Genomic DNA, 19,575 nt, shown 5'->3' with positions numbered 1-19,575 from the left:
CTTCAAAATTCTGAGCACAGCAATCTATGAAATTTAATTTTACAGTTTAGTTTAGTTTTTTTCTGAATAAGACATCCAACTTACAAATTGTGTTGCCAGTTGTTGAATGTTAAAATTTTAAATACTGAGAAAGCAACTGGCGGGCCCGATTCAAACGCTTGACGGGCCGCATGTGGCCCCCGTGCCGTAATTTTCGCCACCCCTGATGTAGTGGTTCAAATGTGATTCACACCTCTCATGACAACAATAATAATAATAATGATAATAATAATAATGAAAAATAATAATAATAATGATAATCATAATAATAATGAAAAATAATAATAATGAAAAAGTGGTCTCGAAAAATGTTGCCGATAATATCAATTATTATGCAATATTTGGTACCAACATTATCGACCAGCAGTCGTGACAGGCAAATACTCGAAATATTCAAATGTAGCAGTTAGCTCTGAGCCTCATATACTAACTACGGCAAAGTCATCCATGTTGTACTTTGTTGTTTGTTATTAATAGAATCACTCCCAACACTGCCGAAGTGAATTATAGTCACGTCACACCAACATTATTTGCACTTTTCATGCATAATTCCTTTCCTCTGTGTTTTCATTACACTGTTAAAGTGGAAATATGGAGTGGGACGGGTAGAACGTGTTTGTGTGTTAACATTTTGTGGGTCCGAAAAAAGGGTAGCAATAATTGATATTCACTACACGGACACTATCAAGTGTGACAGTATTTGTGTAAGTGTGTGTCATAGCCGGAGGGAAGGTGCTCATACGATGCCTGCTAGATGAATATCTTCCCACTCAGATGCCATTATTTTCTCTTAGAACAATTTCAGAACATGTCATTTGCTTATTTGTTGTTGTTGCTTCTAGGGTAGAAGTGATTGTTGTATGTTTTTCAAAAAGGAACTTGCTTGTTTTCTTTGTTTTTTTTGGATGTTTTCCCCCTCTTTATATATCGTTCCCCTATGGATGCTCTGTGTGGTGTATTGCTCATGTTCTGGTGAATAATAATGAAGCGCACCACTGTAGTGATGCAAGGTGGAATAAAGGAAAAGAGATAAAAACAAATGAGAGGTCAGCGGATCACAGTGAGTCATCTGTGTTCTGGCTGCTAATGAATCCCAAAATACGAATGTACAATCCTCCGCTGACTGCGGACTCATAGTTTGGATTTGTGTATGTAAATGTGAAGTTTGATATGTGGAGGTTGGTGCGCAACATCGGTTGTACGTTGGCTTTACTAATCAAGTGTAAAAAAAATAGTGTTGGTCATGCAGCTTAACTGCAGTTAGCTTAATCTAATATTTACACCAATTGTTGCCTTGATATGTATTTTTTTTTCACCTTTTTTGTCAACATGTTGGCAACTTTCTTTGGCTCCATTTTGGGTTATTTTGCAGCTGTGGTCAAAAGAAAACAAGGAGGTCAAAAGCACAATTGAATTCAAGAAATAACTCATGGCAAAACCCTGAGGTGGTGTCCTTGTTGCTCTAGCTGCCATGTTTGTGTTTTTGTCAATAACAAGACACAGAGGAGGCGAGGTGTTCTTTCAAGCCTTTATTTCTACGATGCGTTTTATTTTTTATAAAGCAACTTATTAAGTGTTTTATGTATTTCATGTATTTTTATAATAATGTTAAAATAATTTCATACAGTATTAAAGGGGACCTATCATGGTCATTTCCCGGCCCTTTGTTGTGGACTCCTATAGAGCAGCTACACACAATAACCAGCACATAAAGCTTTCTAGTTCTTCCAGAATCTGCACCTATTCGGATATATTGCCTTGGACTTCGTGCTTCCTGCAAAAACGGTCTGTTTTAATGTGTTCCACTCACTGAATTTTTCGGCCCTTTGTATTGAGTTGTGGACTCCTGTAGAGCAGCTACACACAATAACCAGCACAGAAAACGTTCTAGATCTTCCAGAATCTGCACCTATTCCAGTTGTATTTCCTTGGATTTGTGCTTCCCACGAAAACGGTTTGTTTTAATTTATTCTACTCACAGCTCACCAAAATGAAAGGAAAGGTATACAAAACTGTGGTGATGCCAGCCATGATGTTTGGTTTTGAGACAGTGCCACTGAGGAAAAAACAGGAAGCAGAACTGGAGGTAGCAGAGATAGGGATGCTGAGATTCTCATTGGGAGTGACCGGGATGGATAGGATCAGGTACTAGAGTACATCAGAGGGACATTACATGTTAGACTCCTTGGAGATAAAGTCAGAGAGGCCAGACTGAGATGGTTGGGACATGGATGGGAGAAAGTAGTGAAGTTGAGGGTAGACCCCCAGGCAGTCCGTGGATTTGGATTGTCCTAACATTTCCCCCCTTACATGTCACCCCTGGCCAATAACACTCATCATAAATATATTGGAAAAATTTACAGTTAATCCCTGTGATCGGGATCAGCCAATTTCACTCTTTCTCTCGCAATTTGCAGCAAAAATCATAGCATCCTTAATCTAAACAACTGAATATTTGTAATGCTGTACCAGTCAATCAAAACGAGGCAGGCCCACTATTGCGTTTGATGTCTTCTGCTTTTACAATCCCAATCTCCAAACCTTCCTTCCCTCAGGCTGATGTTGCAAAAAAAAAAAAAAACTGATGGCATTTTTCTGTCAACGTCCAATTCCCCTGATATAGATTTGAAAAATACCCACTGCTTTTTTTTGTCTTCATAGACGTAAACTTAGCATGCTTTATAAAAGCATAAAAAACAAAAGCCACATCAGGAATACCTCAGTGGATTGTTATGTAATATATTGGGGATGTGATACAATTGTTTCAAAGTCACTGATATTGGGCTTTCCTTCATGGCTTTACTGTTATTTGCAACACATCTGACTTGTTTTTATCCATCAAATTTTCCAAAAAGATAGAGAGATTAAGATTGAATAAAAGTGCAATTTATCGGTTATTTTACAGGAAGCATGTCTTGGTGGAATGAAAAGATGCACTGTAGCAAAAACAACTTTAAAAGTGCAGTGTTTAGTGTTGAATTTTTACAGGGTAGGTAGGGGTAGGTTCAACTTACCCTCTCGTCAATGCTGAGGTTTTTTTTTTAAACAGTCCCACACTCCACTCCAATGTATAATCTTCCTTAAATTATTCTTAGGACAGAAGAAAAACCAAAATCATCATCATGTTTTTTTTCATTTTTTTAGGCTAATTATTTTTGGGTCCTTTGTATTGAGTTGTGGACTCCTATAGAGCAGCTACACACAATAACCAGCACGGAAATTGTTCTAGTTCTTCCAGATTCAGCACCTATTCAGTTTGATTTCCTTGGGTTTTGTGATTCCTGTGAAAACTTTCTGTTTTAATGTATTCCACCCACGGCCCGCCTCCAGGCACGCCCAGTCTGTTGTGATTGGTCATAGAAAGAGTGCATAGAGAGAATTCTGGTTTGTGCTATCCAGTCACTGACTGATGATTGAGCCCGCAACCATCACTTTTGGGAGGTGACCAAATCTACAACCTGAGCCATTTAATCGTGCACAGAAGAAGCCGAATGTTGTAGTTAATGTTAAATGTAAAAGGAATTGTCACCACTAGGGGGCAACATTGAAATTGTCCATTCATTTTCAATGGGAAAATTGTCACTAAAAATATAAAGTTACGGGACATGTGGGAATGTTGTTGAAAAGTTTATGTTGTTAGTGTGAATGCTTCTCGGCAGTCTAACAATTACCATCATAATTCCTCTGTTGTTGGGGCAACAGCGCTATATGTGTGTGCATGCATGTGCGAGTGGCAGGAAGAAAAGCTCGAGGAGAATGTGGGGATGTTGTTGAAAAGTTTATGTTGTTAGTGTGAATGCTTCTCGGCAGTCTAACAATTACCGTGATACTTCCTCTGTTGTTTGGGGCAGCAGCGCTATATGTGTGTGCACGCATGTGTGAGTGGCAGGAAGAAAAGCTCTAGGAGAATGTGGGAATGTTGTTGAAAAGTTTATGTTGTTAGTGTGAATGCTTCTCGGCAGTCTAACAATTACCGTGATACTTCCTCTGTTGTTTGGGGCAGCAGCGCTATATGTGTGTGCATGAATGTACGAGTGGCAGTAAGAAAAGCTCTAGGAGAATGTCAGAATTTTGTTGAAAAGTTTATGTTGTTAGTGTGAATGCTTCTCGGCAGTCTAACAATTACCGTGATACTTCCTCTGTTGTTTGGGGCAGCAGCGCTATATGTGTGTGCATGCATGTGTGAGTGGCAGGAAGAAAAGCTCTAGGAGAATGTGGGAATGTTGTTGAAAAGTTTATGTTGTTAGTGTGAATGCTTCTCGGCAGTCTAACAATTACCGTGATACTTCCTCTGTTGTTTGGGGCAGCGGCGCTATATGTGTGTGCATGCATGTGTGAGTGGCAGGAAGAAAAGCTCTAGGAGAATGTGGGGATGTTGTTGAAAATTTTATGTTGTTCGTGTGAATGCTTCTCGGCAGTCTAACAATTACCGTCATAATTCCTCTGTTGTTTGGGGCAGCAGCGCTATATGTGTGTGCATGCATGTGCGAGTGGCAGGAAGAAAAGCTCGATGAGAAATATTTTGGCATCATTCATCGCTCTGACTATAAAACAATCTCACTTTTTCAGATGATTTTCTAGGAAATAAAATTCCGTCTTATATTGGGTTCAATATAGTACTTTCATTGTTATGCCAGTAAGATTATTGTCTTCGTCCTTGCTAGCTGGATGGTGGCCAGGACAAACCCGCTGTGGAGAAGCACCCCATGTGTTATAAACACAACATGTTCTTCCAGTCAGTTCATGCAAAGATTAATCATGGTGACAAATCACACGTGTAATCAAGGCCTTTATTTGAATATATAGACGGTTAGGACCTTTAATTCTCTTGGTTGGCGGCCAAGCTCACAACAACAGCTTGAGAGAGAGAGAGAGAGAGAGAGAGTTAGAGAGAGAGAGCACTTGCCAAGAGCTGTCAGACCAAGTGCTCCTCAAATAAACACCCCGCTGAGCTCGCCATTACCAACAATAACATCAGCGCAATGTCACCGACATCCCGAAAATATTCCAATAAAATGGCTGTTTCAATTTGCAGAGGCATCATTTAGCATATGGTGGGTTTTTTTTTTTGTTTTTATTCATATGAAATTTGAGTCCAGCAGTGTTTTGAATTAACTTTTTTTTCGTAGCAAAGGAGCTATCAGTTATGTGATGGTAAAATCAACACAATTCAGAGAAAGTGAAAGGGAAGCTTGGTAAAAGGGTTCACTGTTCTGTTTTTCGCCCTTGTGTAGTTGGGAACTGATTTTTTCCTGAAACTTATCTACGTTCTACTGCGGATTACCGAAGAACAAAAAAAGTTGGAAACAGACTTTATTTTTTCTGAGTGTACATTACACACATATGCGAATGAGGATTAATTATGATTAATGTACTGCAAAAGTGTGATTAATCAGATTTTTTTTTAAAATCCTGCCGTCCAGAAGCTAACAAGTGCAACAAACTGATTTTTTCCTGAAACTTATCTTAATACTGCGGATTACCGAAGAACGAAAAAGGGTGGAAACAGACTTTTTTTTCTGAGCATAAATCACACACATATGCAAATGAAGATTAATTATGATTAATGTACTGCAAAAGTGTGATTAATCAGATTTTTTTTTTAAATCCTGCAGTCCAGAAGCTAACAAGTGCAACAAACAAACAAAGCAACACAATTCAGAGAAGGTGAAAGGGAAGCTTGGTAAAAGGCTTCACTGCTTCCACAGCATTATCTATTTTTCGCCCTTTTGTAGTTGGGAACTGATTTTTTCCTGAAACTTATCTATGTTCTACTGCGGATTACCGAAGAACAAAAAAAGGTGGAAACAGACTTTATTTTTTCTGAGTGTACATCACACATATATGCGAATAAGGATTAATTATGATTAATGTACTGCAAAAGTGTGATTAATCAGATGTAAAAAAAAATCCTGCAGTCTAGAAGCTAACAAGTACAACAAACTGATTTTTTCCTGAAACTTATCTTAATACTGCGGATTACTGAAGAACGAAAAAGGGTGGAAACAGACTTTTTTTTCTGAGCGTAAATCACACACATATGCAAATGAAGATTAATTATGATTAATGTACTGCAAAAGTGTGATTAATCAGATTTTTTTTTTTAAATCCTGCAGTCCAGAAGCTAACAAGTGCAACAAACAAACAAATCAACACAATTCAGAGAAGGTGAAAGGGAAGCTTGGTAAAAGGCTTCACTGCTTGCACAGCATTATCTATTTTTCGCGCTTTTGTAGTTGGGAACTGATTTTTTCCTGAAACTTATCTGTTCTACTGCAGATTACCGAAGAACAAAAAAAGGTGGAAACAGACTTTTTTTTCTGAACGTACATCACACACATATGCGAATGAAGATTAATTATGATTAATGTACTGCAAAAGTGTGATTAATCAGATTTTTTTTTAATCCTGCAGTGCAGAAGCTAACAAGTACAACAAACTCAAAGAGAGAAGCATATCGGATAATTTGGCAAAAACCTTCACATACTTCCACACAGAAGTCTGTAAACAAATGGAAGTCAGTTGTGTTTACACCAAAATAAGAGCATGTAACCCCGGATATAGAGTTGTCCTGCATAAATATATCGGTCCCTGTTTCACTGCTTAAAGAAAGTCTCTTATGAAAGATGCCGCTTGGTTTTGGGGGTTGATTTCCAGTCTTCAAAACCCAAAAGGTCCCACTAGCCCACATCAGTGCCCAAATTCCAACTTGGAGATGTGGTATGTGGTCATTACTGATCCTGCCAGATGCCCCCAGCTGGTCCATCAAGAGTTACTCTCCATAAAGCTATAAAACCTTAGAAAATGACTACAGATGTGTCTTATTTCTCAGTGGTAGTGCTGGGCTTTTAACCTTCCTTACCTTGGCTCTCTTGAGCACTGGACATGTACTTCTGGACGCTCCATGTAGCTGAAGTGTAAGATAATGGATTCCTGCTAGCGTCACCTTTGATTCTTCTCTAATGTTTTGTTCGTGTTTTTCGACTCACTAGATATTTTGTCACATTTCAGGTTGTTCATTTGAAAATTTGAGAAAGCATCGGAGTTCCCTGTTGCACCAGTGTCAGGTGAACCCCCACCCCACTCCCACCCCCCGCCCCCCAAGCAGCAACAGAAACACACCTCCTTAATGGGAGTTTTTACAGCACACGGAGTTGTCACCACGGTCTATTTTTACTCTGAGCGGCTGCCACATTTGAAGCTCACAAGCAAGGCTGCTTCACACCGCTTTAGCAAGCAAGCGCTTCTTAGCACAGACGCTTTGCAGAGCCTTAAATAAAGCGGTGTTCCCGACCAAATCCATTTTTCCTTAACTTTTAACGCTGTGCTGTGCATGCTGTGTGTGTGTTGTTCTGCATATCAAAAACCTTCATGTCCAAAAACATAAAAAAATATTTTGAGAATGTTTTGCTAGGAAACACATTCAATGTGCTTTTAGGGGCAACGTGCAGTTTTGCATGTCTGCAGAGTTTGTGCTTCCAAGAAACGCTATTGTACATTTTGTACTTACACACTGTAACGCTACACTTGTCCACCATAATAGATGCCATATATTTGGGGTCCCTAAACCCCCAAACACCAGCCTGTTTCAGACCAGTACCAGACAGACAACAAAAAAATTAACACTTAATTAAAAAAAATGTAAATAACTCATGTAATTGTATGTAAATGGTTATACACTTTGTAAACATGGGATATTATTTTATAAAAAAAAAATAGTAAACAGTTAGAAATCCCCCAGTTTTACATCTTTATGATGTTTGTTGCCATCCTATACTGTGTTTTTGCTGTTTTTCTTTCACCTCATATTTGCTCCCAAATGCTGATACGAAAATACGATGTGGAAATGCATAAATGTAATATTTAAAGACGTTATTGAGTGCGAATGAGCATATTTGTCAACCTCAAGTTAATTCATGCTTGCACAAGAGAAAGCTAAGCACTCGGGAGTGTTACCACATCCACAGTGGAGTGGACGTGTCTAGAGGCGGGCCGTGGGTGGAACACATCAAAACAGAACGTTTTTTGCAGGAAACACGAAGTCCAAGGAAATATATCTGAATAGGTGCAGATTCTGGAAGAACTACAAAGCTTTATGTTCTGGTTATTGTGTGTAGCTGCTCTATAGGAGTCCACAACTCAATACAAAGTGGGTGGAACACATTAAAACAGACCGTTTTTGCAGGAAACACGAAGTCCAAGGAAATATATCTGAATAGGTGCAGATTCTGGAAGAACTAGAAAGCTTTCTGTGCTGGTTATTGTGTGTAGCTGCTCTATAGGAGTCCACAACTCAATACAAAGGAACGAAAAATGCCATGGGTGGAACACATTAAAACAAACCGTTTTTGCAGGAAACACGAAATCCAAGGAAATATATCTGAATAGGTACAGATTCTGGAAGAACTAGAAAGCTTTCTGTGCTTGTTATTGTGTGTAGCTGCTCTATAGGAGTCCACAACTCAATACAAAGGGCCGAAAAATGCTGTGGGTGGAACACATTAAAACCGACCATTTTTGCAGGAAGCACGGAGTCCAAAGAAATATATCTGAATAGGTGCAGATTCTGGAAGAACTAGAACGCTTTCTGTGCTGGTTATTGTGTGTAGCTGCTCTATAGGAGTCCACAACTCAACACAAAGTGGGTGGAGCACATTAAAACAGAACGTTTTTGCAGGAAGCACGAAGTCCAAGGAAATATATCTGAATAGTTGCAGATTCTGGAAGAACTAGAAAGCTTTCTGTGCTGGTTATTGTGTGTAGCTGCTCTATAGGAGTCCACAACTCAATACAAAGGGCCGAAAAATGCAGTGAGTGGAACACATTAAAATAGACAGTTTTTGCAGGAAACACGAAGTCCAAGGAAATATATCTGAATAGGTGCAGATTCTGGAAGAACTAGAACGCTTTCTGTGCTGGTTATTGTGTGTAGCTGCTCTATAGGAGTCCACAACTCAATACAAATGGCCGAAAAATGAGCAGAATAGGTCCCCTAGCTACTTAAACCACCAAACGGTTGTCTCAGATCGACTCTTGTATGTTAAAAGTTAACTTTAAATATTTTGGAAGCAACTGGAGGCAAGATGGACGAAGCGTCTTGTCCAGGGACACAACAACCACGACTAAAGGTAAAGGTAACGATTTGGCTGACACTAATAATGTTAAACCCTGTATTGGTAAAAAAATGAAGATATTCCCTTGATAAAGAAGGAAATTCACTTATTATGTTTGGGTGTGGAACCAATTAGTTGCAATAAACGAGCGATTGCTGTATTGCACAATATCATCATCCATAAAAATGCAACACATTACGTTATAAATCAAAATATGTCATCTGTCGGAGTGAAGGTGTTCTTTCTCCAAACATGTCTTTTATTTTCTACTTTCTTCTTGTCAACAGTGTTCCATTCCCAGTGGCGCGCTTCCTTCCAATATGCTCTTTACTGCGCTTGAGAGACAGGAAGTGTTTGTTTTTGTCATTTTAAGGTAGCGTTTTACACACACGCCGGGCTGTCACGCATCTTTAAACTGTATGGACACACACACACACACACACACATACACACACATAGCAGCAGCCAAGTGTTCATTTTACCATATTTCACTCTTTATGAAATTTTCATTTCAGCTCTTTATATATATCCTCTACGCCCGATGAAAGGTGCAGAGCCAAAACATATAGTTTTATAATAGATCATTGAACTCCATTTGTCGCCGCGGTGTTGCTAAATTACCGTTATAATTCAGCAACTCGCACCTTTGCTACAGCAGCAAATTACACACATAGATTGCTCCACCGGGTATTTGGTGAAGTGATGAGCTTATGTGTTAACCTTAAGGGGAAAAGCAGAATTGGCAATAAGGTTTACTTAAAATGATGTTTTCGCGATGCCACAATTATTGTTGTTTTGTCGAGCAGACTGCGGGCTGCTGTGTGTGTGTTTTTGAAGAGCAGCAGCCAGTTTCTCCAAGATAACATACACCAGGTTTTAATCCCTCCAGGAGTGTGCTTTCTTTTTTTTTTTTTCCCCGCATATTCACATACAATAGAAAGAGATTGCAATTAAAACTAAAGCAAAAAAAAACAAAAAAAAAAAACACTTGGACCAGAACCAAACAGATCTGTGTCATTTACAGGAAGTCTTAAAAGTTAAAATGGGAAGTAGAAGTGCACTCTTCAGAGTTGAGGCTGGTGTACGTTGCTAAATGCTTCCAGCACTCTGCCAAATGTAAACAGGAAGAGTGTCGAGGGAGCACGTACGGGACCTCTGCCAAATTTTACAACCGCTTTATTTATTGCTCGCTACTTCACTCTATCGCGTTTTTTTTTTGTTGTTGTTTTTTGTTTTTCAAAAATACACTCATTAGCAAATCATGCTGTTTTATGGTTGAATATTTTCTGGTTCGCGGTTAAATAAGTAAGCATTTTCCCAAAAACAATGCGAAATGAACAAAAAAATAGTTGATTAGGCATTCAGAAGACACATTCAAATGTGAATGATATGTAGTTTTTTGTACTGTTACACAAACGGCAGATTTGATTGCCACAACAACAGGCTTTTATTGCAGGTTTGAAGGCCCGATATTCCCCAATACAAATACAAGCTACTGTTGCTGCAGTAACCCATTACAAGCTCGGATACAGTCCCCGATGTGACTTCCTGTTCACCCGCCACTCTGTTCTCCTAGGGAACACATTTACAGCTATACACATGATCACAAGTCTTATGTATGTCTTAAATGACTATTTACTTTTATTATGTCTACAACACTCCAAATTGTCCATAGGTATGAATGTGAGTGTGAATGGTTGTTTGTCTATATGTGCCCTGTGATTGGCTGGCCACCAGTCCAGGGTGTACACCGCCTTTCGCCCGAAGACAGCTGGGATAGGCTCCAGCAACCCCCACGACCCATGTGAGGATAAGCGGTAGAAAATGAATGAATGAATGTCTACAACAGTATATTGGGTAATACAAGTGTAAAAGTGACTATAGGGTTGTTATTTCATTTCTAGAAGGCTCTATTTCTTTCATTTTTAGAAGGTTGTAAAAAAGGTCGTAAAAATATTCTATTAATAAATAAGGAATCCTACTTCTGGGAAATTGTATAAAAAAATAAACAAATTGGGAAAAAAAACAGTATATTGTGTAATACAAGTGTAAAAGTGACTATAGGGTTGTTATTTCATTTCTAGAGGGCTCTAATATATATTTTTTGTTTTTAGAAGGTTGTAAAAAAGGTCGTAAAAATATTCTATTAATAAATAAGGAATCCTACTTCTGGGAAATTGTATAAAAAACAAATAAACAAATTGGGGAAAAAACAGTATATTGTGTAATACAAGTGCAAAAGTGACTATAGGGTTGTTATTTCATTTCTAGAGGGCTCTAATATATATTTTTTGTTTTTAGAAGGTTGTAAAAAAGGTTGTAAAAATATTCTATTAATAAATAAGGAATCCTACTTCTGGGAAAATGCATAAAAAAGAAATAAACAAATTGGGGAAAATACAGTATATTGGGTAATACAAGTGTAAAAGTGACTATAGGGATGTTATTTCATTTCTAGAGGGCTCTAATATATATTTTTTGTTTTTAGAAGGTTATAAAAAAAAAGGTCGTAAAAATATTCTATTCATACGTAAATATGGAATCCTACTTTTGGGAAATTGACTTACCAATTAATCGTAATAAATAAAGGACTACTGTCCATACATACTGGCAAACTGGCTAGTAGCTGGCAAATCTTGGTCCGAATTTGGCCCGTATTGTTCCGCCTTGTAACTTGTTAAGCATGTTGGAGATGGAATAACTTAAGGACATAACAGCAAGAATTGCCAATAAGCAAAACAACAATTGATGTGTATCTTTTCCAAGATTTTGTGGCTCGTGCCACACATCCCCTCCAGAAAGTTTGAAGCAAATCACTTGAGTGTTTTGAAGTTAAGCTGGTAACAAATAGCAATAAGTTGTACTTGGCGGATGTTTGAAACTTCCTGGCTGCATCGCGTTTCAGGACAGGGTTAGCTTATTCTTCTCTCTCCGGGCCGCTTCATGGAAATTTCTTGTACAGATGCCAGATTACATCCCAAATGCAGCCGAAACTGACTTCTAAACCCGTTAAGACTCTATAACTTTTTTTTTTGTTGCAGGCATTAGGTAAAAACCTTTCAACCAGAGCGCCAGATTGCATCCATTGTTCCGCACTGACGGGTCATTTGCAACAATCCAGTGATAAATCTACATTCTATTTTTGGCCCCAGACAGCCTCAACCTGCACCCAGCAGCCTGCGAGCGCTCGGGCCCAGACACTGACTAGCCCGGGCGTCTGGTCGCAGCGGCTTCCTTGAAGCGTTCCTGCAAGTTAATAAATTCTGGCCCATCTGTTTCCATGCAGAGGCGCTTTTTTTTCCATTACCAGATACAACCCCCCTTTCCTTCTCCCCTCTGTGGACGTCTTTCTAATTAACTTCCCTCTCTCTGCATCTCTTTGTGCCCAAAGTGGGGAAAAGAGAAGGTGAGGAGAGTGGAAGAGCAGAAAGGCACATTTGTTTATCATGATTTTTTGAGGCAAAGTAAACAATGCGCTAACCTAGATAGTGCACAGTGCATTTTTATGGTATTATATAGCAGCCATGTTATTAATAGCCACACGGGTCTGAAGGCTACTTAACCGTGCAATAAAGAGAAGGGGCATTGAGTGCCACTGTTTCAGAGGAGAGGAGCGCTAATTGCTAGTTGGGGAGTCCAATGAAAACCCTGCAGACAAATAATGAGGCAGCACAAAGACAGGAGAGCAATGCAAAGAGGAGCATACATAAAACCATAATAAATGCTTTTGGGCCAAACACTAAAAGCAGGTATGCAACACAGATGAATTGAAGCACTGCGGATAATCTTGTAGACTGTAGGACTGGTCTGCTACATTCAAGGACAGTTTATCATTGTATAGTATATCATTGAAAATAAAGTAACTTCAAAAACATGATGTTATAAGCTGATTTGGTGAACAAATATAAGACTATATTATACTTAACTCATTCTTGACCAAAGACGCAAACAGAGGTGATGATGCAATTGCAAAAATAGAAGAGATCATGTTTAGTGCAGTTTCAAGGCATAAAAATGGCCACAAGTTGGCAGAATTTTATAAGAACTCAGCATGCATTTTTCCCATGTAATAACATAGCATACAGGAAATTAAAAAGCATGGCGTTGTGTAGCGTGCGGGAGATATTTTAACCCATGCATGACACTGTTTAATTCCAAATGTGAAAATTTTAAATAATTAGTAGTGTATGTTTGTAATTACATTATTTTCGTAAAAAAAAATTTATTGTGTTGTTTATATTTTGGCTAAATATATATATGACTAAATTTGTGTCAGAGTTGTGCTTGAAATGTGTCTTTTCTCCCTTTTTTGGTTGGGAACTGATATTTTGTTGAAACTTACCTACAGTATATTCTACTGCTGATTACTAATTTGTTTTTTTTTTTTTGAGGGGGGTGGTCTAATACAACAAAATGTAAGAAGTGTATTTTATTGTGTTTATACTGTAAAAATGTCAAACTAATACTATTATGCAGTGGGAGCAGTACTCGGGTGGAACCTTTGTTTCGGGAGCTGTTGTGCCAGGATCGCATTGGGTGTGGACTTCCGCTAACGCCCAGACGCAATCTGGACGAAGTAGGTCCTCACTGCTGTCTACTTGTATATGTTCTTACATGTCAGTTGTTGACTAAAGTAGCGAATATAATCCTTTTAAACACATAATATGTTAAGGGATGTAATTGAAACATATAGTATTGTTTAAGCGCTTTCTAAATATTGCAAGATTATTGGTAGTGTCTGACTACATTTTAGACGGCAGTTAGTGTTGTGTCGCTGTAATTTTGGGTTCAGACGGCCCTCATTCTTGTCTCACAGGCACGCTCCCTGAATATGGTCATTGAGCTCCTGAGCACACGCACACACAAACACACCCGCGATCATATAATGTCTTTGTTATTCTGGTTTACATTTTGACATTACACTTTGTGTGAGATTTATTTGTTTCTATATGTATAGGAACTTGCTTGTCCTATGCACTTATGTTAAGTGATGGTATTAACATGTTTATGTTGCCAGTGTAAAACCAAAACAGTGGAGGTAATTTGGGAAAGGTAATGAAGGTGGATGAATGTTATTTGTATTTATTTGGGGCCATTGATTGTAGAAGAATGTAATTCAAACGCAATCTGGACAAAGAAGTTGGTGCTCCGTGTCCTCAATGCTGTCCACTTGTATCTGTTCTTATAGATTGTCGTATTTTGGTATTGCGGAGCCATATCCTGGGACCCGTAACATAAACACATGTCTATCCATTGACATACTGTACAGCAGGGGTCTCAAACTCAATTTACTTGGGGGCCACTGGAGCTCGGGTCTGGGTGAGACTGGGCCGCATCAGGTTTTCCAAAAAAAAAACCAAAAAACACATTTATTAAAAACAAAAAAATTAAAAAAACGTTGCTTTGGTTCCAATTTTCTACAAGAAAAGCCACTGTTCTCAAATATCTTACTTTTTATTTTTTTACACAAAATAAGATCAAGAATAAAGAAAATCAATCAATCAGTAATACATAAATATAATAATAATAAAACAGCAAATAATTAAAAATTAAAAAAACACATATAGTTGGTGGGTAGACAAATTATTTTTTTCAGATTAAAATGAACAAAGCATTATTAGAGCCCTGTAGACATGACAAAACACGACTATAGTCACATTTATACTCTTTTTATTTACAACATATTGCGCAACTGCAGGGTCTTGAGACACATGCTAACTCGCAAACTAGAGCGCTAGCGACCTAAACGGTAGCCTTCAAGTTATTTCCTTTAAACGTAAATAGCCAAAAATTTACCACTTCCACACGGATAGGGAGGATAACCATTAACAGTTATCAGTTATCAAGGCGGGGGCCTCAAACTAGTGTCCTGCGGGCCACATTTGGCCCGCGGGCCGCATGTTTGAGACCCCTGCTGTACAATATACATGTACTGTGAACACATATATATATATGTGTATTCATATACAAGCATAATGTAAACATCAGTCTTGCTATTCATATGCACATACTATATACATTCTGTCTATTCTGTCGCACACCCACAATGTAAGTGTTCCTGTCTATTTACATATAGCCCCTCCATATACAATAAGCATCATATTGATCGCTTCCCATGCAAAGAATATGTAAACATCTGTTCTCCGAATGAATGGATGCATGCTGTTGCGGAGGGCAGCACGAAAAAGTGTTAAAACTCCTGTTGCCCATAGTAAATACCGACTACAACTACTTTTCTCCAGTGATCTAAATGAAAACATTAACCATCAACACCATTACGGTGCCAGAGGCCCCCCCCTTCCCCCGCGGCGTTGCCATACAAAGTAGCACATAAATTGCCAAAAGAGCACAACTCTCCTCACAAGGTTAGCAGTCCCCATTGTGGAGGGAATGTAAAGTGATGTGTCTCCATTAAGCTGTAAAGTTCTTGCCGGAGATGATGCCACTTTTTTATTGTGATGCTGTTGTGCTATTCATGGAAAAGGGCGACGCTGGCTCTGAGAGATTAGATCCCTGCTGTTTCGAAAAAAAAAAAAAAAAACCTTGTAAGGCTCGACTTGTAATTTCCCGGCTTATACCTGAGCGGGAACTTTATAGGAGGGGCCAGCTGTGTGACTCCCCCCCGGTAGAGGTGTGTGGGGGGGGGTCCCATTCTATTCATAAACTCCAATAATGATGCATGGTTGTCAGTATGAAAATAAGGCTGCTTTTCCAAGATACAAGGTTTATAGCCAGTGGCGGTAATATTTCTGACACATGTTGGAAGCATTTGCATGAATCCCATGCATATTACATCGCTCCGACCTGTTGGCTAGCACACGAATTGTCATCATGGGTTGCAGGCAATAATAGTAAGTTACTGCTGCTTGTCAAATGCCATCCTGCTTCTGCCATAATTTATGTGCATAGGACCATTATCTTCCGGCCCAGGGGGCATTTTGTGTCCTTCCGATTTTCAGCTTTATGTCGCCAAGGAGCACCCCCGCACCTGGGTGAACCAAAGCTCATGCGGAGAATCCCCTCCCCAAATTAATGTTTCACTTCCTTCCCTCAAATTGAATCTGTGGCGGCACGGTCTTCCTGGAAGTCAAAGACATCCAAGTGGGTGAAACTCAAGAAGAGTGATTGGTTTAGTTTATTTCTCTCATCTGGAAGGGGCATGTCCGTGTCGTTACCTTCTTGCAAGCACAAAGAGCGCTCACTAACCCTTTGGGACAAGAATGATTTTGGCTGTCAAGCAGCTCAAAATTTGGAGGAAAAAGCTGGACAAGAATCCAGAATGGTAACTTTACGATAAGGTAAAAATGACAGTACTTAAAGAGGAGCTGACCTACCTAACCCTAACCGCTACCCATTAGGTCCTCAGTAACTACTGTATTTTTATTGTTATTGTATTTATAATAATGTTGATTCAAACGTTGTGTCATGTGCTGTATGCTAATTTGCAGTTTGACCCTTTCCTTTGTCACAACCAAGTCCATTTCTCGTTCTAGGATTTCCAGGCTTCTGTACAGTCCATCACCAAAGTAAGTATTTTCACACATAAAACTGGCTAAGTGAATCAAAATACAAATATAAGGCATTCAGAAAATGCATTGAAAGACACAGTGTGATATGTAGTATTCTAAATGAATCACTTGTCAAAAGCAATGTTCTATTATGTTACATTTAGGAGACAATAGCCACTGCAGGAAGAACTGTCTGAAACTGGAAGTACAGTAAACCTCGGATATATCGGACTCGGATATATCGGAAATTTGCTCACAACGGACAGATAAAAAGGAACCAATTTTTCTGTAATGCATTTCCAATAAAAATTCATTGCATATATCGGATTTTTTATAACGTATTTCGCCTATTTCGGACAAAATCTCCAGTCCCGTTCCAATGCATTTCCATTAAATTTCCCTCGCATATATCGGATGGCCGCATCGTGGTGCTCCGATTCGCCGAATCGTGACAGGCCGCTATACGACGTCATTTGCAGCGTTTGCAGCGTTGCCTGCGCGTCCAGGTACATTGGAAACATAGTCAAGGAAGTGCCTTTTTATAACGGATAAAATCCGATTTACATATACCGGATATAAATCCGATATATGCGTAAAACGGACATTTTCCGGTAACGGATTTCGCTTATATCGGACAAAACCAGTGGGAACAATTGAATCCGATATATCCGAGGTTTACTGTAAAATCGTAGCAACAACAAGAAACTTTCACAACATTTCACATGTGTGAGTCTATTTTATGTCTTATTATCTATGATATTGGACAATATCAGTGCAGAGGTGACTATAGGGGTGTTATTTCATGTCTAGAGGGCTCTAACTGTGTTAAAATAGTCTGTTGTTTTTGTTTTTCTTTTGGGATTGACTTTATATTTTGGCACAGTGCTCTCGCGACATCTGCTTTGACATAACCTCCAAAACGTGAGCATGTCTGCATGCGCCTGAGAGACGCATTTACCTGGCATCAACTGGGGGGGGACAATGAAAGCAGGAGCCTCGCTCTCACAAAACCAGCCGAACAACAGCAAAGTGTAGGTGTGGTTAGTGGGGTGCAAGGTCATTCTGCCTCGGGGGCTGTTTTATTAATGTAATTAAACACAGGTGACTTGTCTGGCTCTGCATCATTGGTGACCTCCACAGTGGAGCGTTGAGTGGGGCGGCAGAGAGACAGGGATAACAAGGACACAGGATTAGAGCAAGATGAAACGAGAGCGGAGGGCTAAGAGGGAGGAGTAAAAAAAGATGTAAGTGGGAGTAGAGGACGTGAACATGCCAAGTGGCTGCTGGGTCATTTGGGGGGAAAAGGAGGGTCAACGACAGGGCAGAGGAAGAAGGCCCGTGGGCCTGCTGAGGACTGTGAGGAACATCATGTAATCAAATGAGACACGCTCCACCGCGCTGTCTAAACACACTGCACTCTTAGCATTGTAATGATGAGTACCATTTATGCTGCGTGTAGTCCAGCACTTCTTTTTCTAGAAAGCCAAAAAAAAAAAAAAAACGTTCCTGTTTTCCCTCTATGGAGATCTATTTATATCCAGAGTCTTAAGCTATTAAAAGGGCATTATCATCAAACATCTGTCCTAAAAACAGTATATGAGTCCATTATCAGCTCGTGTATGCATAACAGAAGGCTGTAATCACCAATTGAGTCGCCAATAAAATTCCAGTTTAAACCCTAGATGGTCATTACAGCACATTTTGTGACTTTTCATCTTTACATTTCATCATTAACTCAGCCAATCCCAGCCCCTTCAGGTCTGGTCAATTTAGACTGATCAGAATATTGCGTTCTATGGCGCCATACGTAAACATGGAACCAAGAAAAGAAAGATTAGATTCCCGTTTTTCATCAGAAAAAAAGTTTGTGTCTACCTTTTTGATATAGTAATCAGCAGTGGATCATATGTAAGGTAAGGAAAATATCAGCTCCCGACTAAAAAGGGAATTTCAAGCATAACTTTAAATTTGACAGAAATTACAACAAATACAACTATACCAACATAAACAACAAAAAGGATTGTTTCACATCAAAATGATGTTTTATTTAGAAATATACCACATTTGGAACTAAAATATTTGTGTACACGTGCATGCGTTCCCTACAATGCGTAACCTTCTGCATGCTACACTCCTCCTTTCCTGTCGCGTGTGATTTTTTTCCATCTACACGATATCTGCCGAGCTCTCATCAAATCACTGGAACTCATTTACTCAATGTTTGGTTGGTTATTCCGGTGGGGCCCTGCATTGATATCAGCCTCCCTCTGGTGGACAGAGGCAGCAATTCAGCACCTCTGCAGGCATAACCAATGAAATGCTTTGCTGGGACAAAATACATAGTTTTATTATTAAAATATTTGCTTTGTAAATGTTAAACATCTATTGGTATGTTATATATATTTGCGTTAAGTGTTAAGTTGCTGTGTGAGGATTTTTAACTGTTTTTGTAAGATGACATTGTGAGTCAATACTGTTATACTGAGTAATGACCTCCTGCAATTTCCGATGGGTTGACAAGTTCTTAATGAGTTTTTCATAGCTCTTGTCAAATGAAGACCTGCTTGGTCCTGGGCTTAGATATGTACAAATATCTAAATTTAGCAACACCGGTGGGTCTTATACACTGGAATTTAGTGTAGAAAAGAAAAGAAAAAGAAAAGAGGCAAAATGAACTGTTGCATGCACCTCACTTTGTGCATTACAAGCTGCAGTGAACGCACCATGAGACAGCTGACCCTGTGAACTAACAGACAAAACCATGTAACATCGCGTTATAGCACCAAAATTATGTGTATAGAGCGCTGTTGATGGAAACACACAGAGACAGCACTTTTTTTTTTTTTTTTTACACATGTATATCTTATATACAGGTCAGTAATTCAGGCCATCTGTTTTGCCAAAATGTTGAAATC

General features: G+C 39.0%; 1 long non-coding RNA gene across 1 annotated transcript in view; it reads left to right on the top strand.

The window, feature by feature from the left end:
* Positions 1–13,713: 13,713 nt before the first annotated feature.
* Positions 13,714–19,575, top strand: part of LOC131139876 (uncharacterized) — a 38,961-nt gene continuing 33,099 nt past the window's right edge. The window contains exons 1-2 of the long non-coding RNA XR_009132311.1: positions 13,714–13,728; positions 16,646–16,678. This is a non-coding gene — a long non-coding RNA (uncharacterized LOC131139876). The remainder of the gene's footprint in view (positions 13,729–16,645; positions 16,679–19,575) is intronic.

The sequence above is a fragment of the Doryrhamphus excisus genome, chromosome 12, assembly GCF_030265055.1.
Source record: "Doryrhamphus excisus isolate RoL2022-K1 chromosome 12, RoL_Dexc_1.0, whole genome shotgun sequence".
NCBI classification, from domain to species: Eukaryota; Metazoa; Chordata; class Actinopteri; order Syngnathiformes; family Syngnathidae; genus Doryrhamphus; species Doryrhamphus excisus.
This window is presented reverse-complemented; position numbering and strand designations above follow the sequence as displayed.